Consider the following 8020-nt stretch of genomic DNA (forward strand, 5'->3'; position numbering starts at 1 on the left):
TTAAATCAATTCGTTCTTTATAGTCTCCCTTTATTCTTTCTCCAATATTTCGAAATGTCACCAGCATTACTGAGAGGGGATAATCCTCCGCTGTCTTTTTGGCGTTTGGTCGAAACTGGGGCTGAATCCATGATCCTGTGGCTCGCAACAAACATTTTTAATTTACAAAAGACACAATTTCCCCAAATGAAAATTGTAGGATCAATCACCGATTAACTTAAATCCGCCCAACTTTCTACTCTACTCAATTGTTTTCATAAGAAAACAATCTGAAATCCTACGACTCCAAAAGGTAAATCTGGAATTGCACAGAAAAAAAATCTGTTGTAAAACTGATGCTAAAATGAACTAATATTTATTGCAAACATTTTATTTTATTCCAGCCCAAAGATGTTTTTCTTTATTCCAAGTATGTCTCAAATTTTTTTTTGACTAAATGGCAGTAAAATTTCAATGACATAGAAAATAGTTCAATTCTAACTAAAACAGAAGTTTTTCGTACACTTCTCAAAAATACAGTGTCACACATAAGTATTTGCATAGCACCCTAAACCACATAGTGGTCAGGGTATCTGCGAAAAAATGTGCCTACCAAAAATATTTTAAGCTCTATAAAATATATACCGATCGACTCAGAACTACCTCCTGAGTCGGATTTGCATTTATATCCGTCCGACTGACCAAGTATGTTATTTGTTGTTCGCAGTATTCAGGCTACAATTATTAACCGATTTTGATGAAATTTGGTACAGTGTTGATGGAAAAATGGGGGAATATAGGTACAAATAAAAGAAAAAATTGCGCCATTCATTGCCTAGACTGATTGATGATGTTATCAAACAAAAATACTTTTGTTCCTCGAAAAATTTGCCTTTATTTTAATTTTTTAAAATTTAAATATTGAAAGAACAAACATTTTTCCAGGGATTCAGATTCAACAACAACCACAAACTCAGAAAATAAAATCGGGAGATCGGTCTATATGGGTTCTATACTAAAACATTGACCGATACTCACCATTTTCGGCGTATTTCTTTATGGTCCAAAAATAATTCTAGATTTCGAATTTCATGCATATTGGATAACAACTACGGTTTTTATAATCCCAAGAAATAAAATCCGGATATCGGTCTATATTGGGGATATACTAAAACATGAACCAATACACGCCCTTTTCGGCACACCTCTTTATGGTCATAAAATACTTCTAGATTTCCAATTTCAGGCAAATTGGATAAAAACTACAGTTTCTATAAGTCCAAGAATTAAAATCGGAAGATTGGTCTATATGGGGGATATACCGAAACATGGACCGATGCTCACCATTTTCGCACACCTCTTGATGGTCCAAAAATACCTCCAGATTTCCAATTTCAGGCAAATTGGATAAAAACTTCGGATTCTAGAAGCCCAAGAAGTAAAATCGGGAAATCGGTCTATGTGGGGGCTATACCAAAACATGGACCGATACTCACCATTTTCGGCACGCCTATTTGTGGTCCTAAAATACCTCTAGATTTCCAATTTCAGGCAAATTGGATAAAAACTCCGGATTCTAGAAGCCCAAGACCCCAAATCGGGAGGTCTGTTTATATGGGGACCATACCAAAACATGGACCAATGCTCACCATTTTTGGCACACCTCTTTATGGTTCTAAAATACCTCTAGATTTCCAATTTCAGGCAAATTGGATAAAAACTACAGTTTCTATAAGTCCAAGAAGTAAAATCGGGAGATCGGTCTATATGGGGGCTATACCCATAAGCGTAGGAAGGCCTCTGGGGAGGGGGCTTAGACCCCCCAGAAAAAATTTAGCCCCCCCCAGAATTTGAAAACCTATTTACGATTTTACATTTTTATAAAAATTAAACAAGTATATACAACCGCACAAAGTTCCGCTAAAGACTTTGATGCGCAATCGAATTACCTGGGTTGTGGTAGCAGTTGCCGATGGCAATGTTTGAAGTCTGATATTTATGAAATAGAGCTGTGATTGAACTTATGGTTTAGTTGAATAACTAACAGCCTGTTTCTGTATGTCGAACGAGTTCAATCGATCGACTGAAATGCATAGAAACAGCTGTTTTTGGTTATAAATTCAGCTGTTTGTTTCCATTTTAGTCGATCCACAGAGCTCATTCGACATACAGAAACAGGCTGTAAAGCTCCTTTATTATATTGTTTAGTCTGGTTTAGTCATCTTAATTTAAAAATAGTAATTGGTATTAAAACTATTCTTTCATAAATTAATATCTTAATAATGCTGCAAAAAAGCGTCGCCAAAAAAGAAGTGAAAATGTTCTTTTTGGGTCCGGAAGTGGTGCAAAATTAATAATTTTTATTTTTTTTTTTTATGATTTTTAATGCATTCTAACGCTTGTTTGAAAAAATTATCGATTTTTCTATAATGGATTTAGCATTTTCGTGGCAAAATTTGAATAATTTTTACCATTTTATTTATTCTTACTCTTTTTTTAAACTATTTGAAAAAAGAAAACAAAAATTACGCATTAAAATATGAAAAAACTGAAGTAAAAAACTTCCTGTGTAGTTAATATAATTAACTTCATTGTGAGGACATTTTTGGAAGTGCTTTTAAAGTTGTGTCTTTAAAACAAATCCCAATTTTATTGCTGGGAAAAGTGTGGAACTACTTTTAGTTGCTTTATTATATATTATTTTGATGTCTATTTTTGTATTCTTTTTTTATGAAATAAAACAATAATTGAACCTATAAGTTCAGTCTATAAATTTTTAGCTAGCCCCCCCTAGGAACATTGTCTAGCTACGCTAATGGCTATACCAAAATATAGACCGATACTCACCATTTTTGGCACACGTCTTTATGGTCATAAAATACCTCTAGATTTCAAATTTCAGGCAAATTGGATAAAAACTACGATTTCTTTAAGCCCAAGACCCCAAATCGGGAGGTCGGTTTATATGGGGACTATATCAAAACATGGACCGATGCTCACCATTTTTGGCACACCTGTTTATGGTCATTAATATACCTCTAGATTTCAAATTTCAGGCAAATTGGATGAAAACTACGATTTCTTTAAGCCCAAGACCCCAAATCGGGAGGTCGGTTTATATGGGGGCTATACCAAAACATGGACCGATACTCACCATTTTCGGCACGCCTATTTGTGGTCCAAAAATACCTCTAGATTTCCAATTTCTGGTAAATTGAATAAAAACTGAGGATTCTAGAAGTCCAAGAAGTCAAACCGGGAGATCAGTCTATATGGGGGCTATACCAAAACATGGACCGATACTCACCATTTTTGGCACACCTCTTTATGGTCATTAATATACCTCTAGATTTCAAATTTCAGGCAAATTGGATGAAAACTACGATTTCTATAAGCCCAAGACCCCAAATCGGGAGGCCGGTTTATATGGGGACTATATCAAAACCTGGACCGATATAGCCCATCTTCGAACTTGACCTGCCTGCAGACAAAATAAGAATTTGTGCAATATTTCAGCATGATTGCTTCATTATTGAAGACTGCAGCGTGATTACAACAGACAGACAGACAGACAGACGGACATGGTTATATCGTCTTAGAATTTCTCCCTGATCAAGAATATATATACTTTATATAGTTGGAAATCGATATTTCGATGTGTTACAAACGGAATGACAAACTTATTATACCCCCGTCACCATTCTATGGTGGTGGGTATAACAATACTAAATTCTCTTCGGGGATCGCACATTAGTTTTCTCATTTGCGAGAAAAAAGTATTTGCCTCATATAAGATTTTATGAATTTTTCACATGAGTTCACAATGTTATATATATTAACCCCCATATTCATAAAAGTTAACGTACATTTTAAACCTACTATTACCATACAAATTCCTTCGATAAACTTTCGGTAAATTATTATGAATATGGGCATAAGACCCCAGTAAAAATTGAGGGATTAGGTTTGATACAATTGGACTCAAAACTGAGACATTCGATCTGAGCGCTAGAGACTATCAGATATGAACAAATAATATAAGATCTGATTATATCTGTTGCTATATCTAATTCAGTCTGTATCATTAGATCTGTCTCATTTTTAAAATGTAATCTGATCCAATTGTATATAAATTATATGAAATTCTATCTAAACATTTTAGATTTTGATCAGATATTGTCCTATCAGATCTTCCAAAAATTTGTTCTTTGGTTGCAGAGAAAATGTCATGTGATCTGGTGGAAGGGTACCCAATTCTATTACTATTACTCTTCGAATATAACCAGAAAATGTATTCCTTATTTCCAGGCTTTTATATGAAATTTCCCCAATAGTCTCTCTAATGCGTGTACTCGTATGGTAGCAAATTAGATTCCCATACACGCCATTGTTTTTGTCATCATTGTCTGCTTAAGAGTCAAACATTACGCCTTCTTTGCTATTTACCATAACCACCAGGGAAAGTAACATAGTGGATAAGATGGACCACAGCCGACAGACAGTGTGGTAAGTCATGCGTCCAAATGTCTATTCGAAATTTTCGATTCATTGTTTGTCTTTTCAAGGTATTGTACTGTGGGGTGATAGGCAAAATTTGTTTCTAATGACGATTTACATGTGCGACTACAAATAACGTGGATGTGATGAATAATGCGCAAGATGATTATTGCGGCAATGTTTGCTGGCCGTATTGCCAAGAGAGACGACCTAAGCAGGAGTAATGGCTTTCGTACAGATGACCTCTTGCTCAGTCAAGTGATTACGAACAGAGAAAAGCTATGTGGACGTGACGGGTATTGTGTTGTGTGGAAGTCACACAATCCGGGCATTAACATATCATATGTATGGAGGTTCAATAATGGCTAAGTTCATGTGCCAATGAATAAAGATGGTCATAAATTCAATAGTTTCCAGCATAAATTCAAATGGTACCAGCAACACAGAGTATTGCTGCCCAATTAGTGTCTAAGCGAAAATTACAACAGTGCAGCGAAATGTTCACTTATCACACATCCCTTTCAACGGATTTACTTTGAGACTGAAAATAAGGGACTAATTATTTTACACTGAAAAAAAAATATTTACGTGATTTTAAAGATAACGCTACCGATTAAGGACAAATTTCTTTAAAATAATGAAATTTTAATTGAAGTAAAGTTTATATTCTTTACTTCGCTAAAGCCTCCGTTAAAAATTTTATAGTGAGCACAAAGGTTTCGTGTCCTTAAAATACGAATGCCATTTTTCTTACACTGACAAAAATATTGTCGTGAATTAAAATATTTCATGTCCATAAAATACGAATGCGAATTTTGTTAAGTATAGAAGACGCATTTCTCAGTGTTTTCCTTGTGCAAAGTCGATAAACAATTCAATAAAGTTGTTTTGTTTTTATAGTTATGTGATTTGTGAAAAATTGGTATCCTAATATGTAAGAAAATTTGACTAAGGTCAACTTAGCTTTAATAATTTTGAAAAATTCGTCAACGACGACTTCATTCGTCGTTGACGAATGAAAAGCGTTCAAATGAAAAGCTTTCAAAACTAACAATCGTGCATAAATTGGTCTATATCAGTCCCTAATTATAGGTATACACCAAAGAAAAAATACTTCCCTCGGGAATGAAATTTCAGACAAACGAAAATCCCTTTTGTTATATAGTATTTTCTTGAAGAGCAAATAAAGGCGAATTTACATACATAAAACGCTTACGATATGAATTCATTTATAATTTTAGTTACACCTGGGATTTGAAGAGTTTAATAGTGCTCTCGATTTTAATCATGTCCATGTTTTCAAACACGTCCCTAAAGTAAACAAGTAAGTAAAGTAGAAAGTCGGGCGGGGCCGACTATATCATACCCTAAACCACCATTACAGAATTAGTAATCATAAGCATTTGTGGGGTAACATATAGGTCTGGGAGATAAACCGCAGTTGCATATTTAAGAAAATTAAGGGGTTCATGTCTATGGGTGCACGGATGAAAAAGACTGTTTTTCATATGTTTGGCTATAAACATTATATGTTTGGAACACAAATTTTTAAACACAATATTTTTGAGTGCAAGCATATAATGTTCATAAACTAGCATAACATGTTTGGGACATATATGTTAATATGTTAGAACATATTATGTTTGGGACATAAAATGTTTGTAAATATAATATGCTTGGATGCAAACATATATTAATTTAGAAATAGCCTATAAACATATATGTGTTTAGTAGCTTGGAGCGCTATTTAACAGGGAGCGATATTGAATTAAGTTGGTGGTTGTTACTTGTTATTACAAAATTAACATTTTATTTTTCCTTGGGCAATTGATCAGCTACTTCTTTGATCCTTACAAACTGTGTGGTCCGCTGTTCGAATCCCCGTCCGGCAAAAGGTAAAATTAAAATTAAAATAAAAAAATCATAAAATTGAATAATTTCTTCTACAATGTTTGTATTACAGAAAAAGGTGCTAAGAACAAAAAAATCTCGTGGAAGTGAGAAAGATGTGGGGGAATATACAATTAGGCAGAAACAAAATTTTGAGCATTCAGGTCGAAAACCTATGTTGTTAGCACCTATATTACCTGTTTATTTTCATAATTAACTATGATTGTAAATATATAAATAAATAAATAAAATTTTGAGCACAATATTGTTTGGAAGAATTTTTTTTAAGCATATAATATTTTTGGGTGCAAAATGCTTCCAAACATATTATATGGGCACATAATAACATATTGTTTTTTGGAAGACAACATTATTGAATTTGGATGCAAAAATACAAAATGTTTGGAACTTAGACTACCCAAACATATATTGTTTAGACCAATATGCTTTCAAACATATTATATATTGGTAGAGATCAAACATATAAATGTTTGGGCAATAGCCAAAAATGTATAAGCTTGAAGGAAAATATGTTTGGGAGTATATGTTACAGAAGCGATTTCTTGTGAGGGTGTGCTTTGTGTCAATCTGACTATAGCCAATGTTGCCAGGGAAAATGTTCGGTTTACCCTACAATGACAAAAAAAGTTCCCTACTTTCCCATACACTCCTAAACAATTTTCCCTACTATATTTTTCGTTAAATTTAAAAAAAAATTTACAAAACAAAAATGGTTCTAAGTACTTTATTATCTTAAAACATGAATATGCAACGTATATAACTTAGAATATAAATTTGTATTACCACCACGATTGCCACAGTTGGTAGAATTCTATCCAAATTAGTAATTTATTTTTGTTAAATCTTTATAAAAATAAAATTTTGTAAAAAGTTTCTATAAACAAATTTTTGTGAGAAATTTTTCTATAGAAATAAAATTTTGACAATAAATTCTATAGAAATAAAATTTTGAGAAAAAATGCCACAGAAATAAAATTTTGAGAAAATTTTCTATAGAAATAATATTTTGAAAAAAAAATCTTAGAAATACAATTTTGACAAAATGTTTTATAGAAATAAAATGTTGACAAAATTGTCCACAGGAATAAAGTTTACCACACATTGTTAAAGATCAAGCCTTACCGGCTTTTAATTTCCTCCTCTAGAGCCACCAAAATGTAAAAATTATTACAAATTGTGTTGAGTGAAAATGTCCTACATTGTGGCCCTACGTCCCTACAATACGCCAAATATTAGAAAAACCCTACATATAGGGAATTTCCCCTACTTCTAGCAACACTGGCTGTGTTGATATTGTACCTACCGCGTTAGTATGCCATTAATATTGAGCCCATTATTAAAAAAAGAGAAAATCGTTAAATTAGTGTGGGTAATAAATACAAATTTGTAAAAATCGAGTAATATTCTTATGTAAGAGCTACAAGTACGATCGGCTAGTACATCAAAATTTGAAATTTGAGTAACATTGGTTAATAAATAAGAGTACTATGGTCAAATTTGGGAAAATCGAGCGATGCATATATATGGAAGCTATATCTAAATCTGAACCAATTTGCATAATATTTTGCGGGTTTGATTAATACCACAAAAGGTTACCTTGTGCAAGATTTGAGTAGGATCAGTTAAGAAATGA

This window comes from Haematobia irritans, chromosome 1, assembly GCF_050003625.1.
Source record: "Haematobia irritans isolate KBUSLIRL chromosome 1, ASM5000362v1, whole genome shotgun sequence".
Taxonomy (NCBI): domain Eukaryota; kingdom Metazoa; phylum Arthropoda; class Insecta; order Diptera; family Muscidae; genus Haematobia; species Haematobia irritans.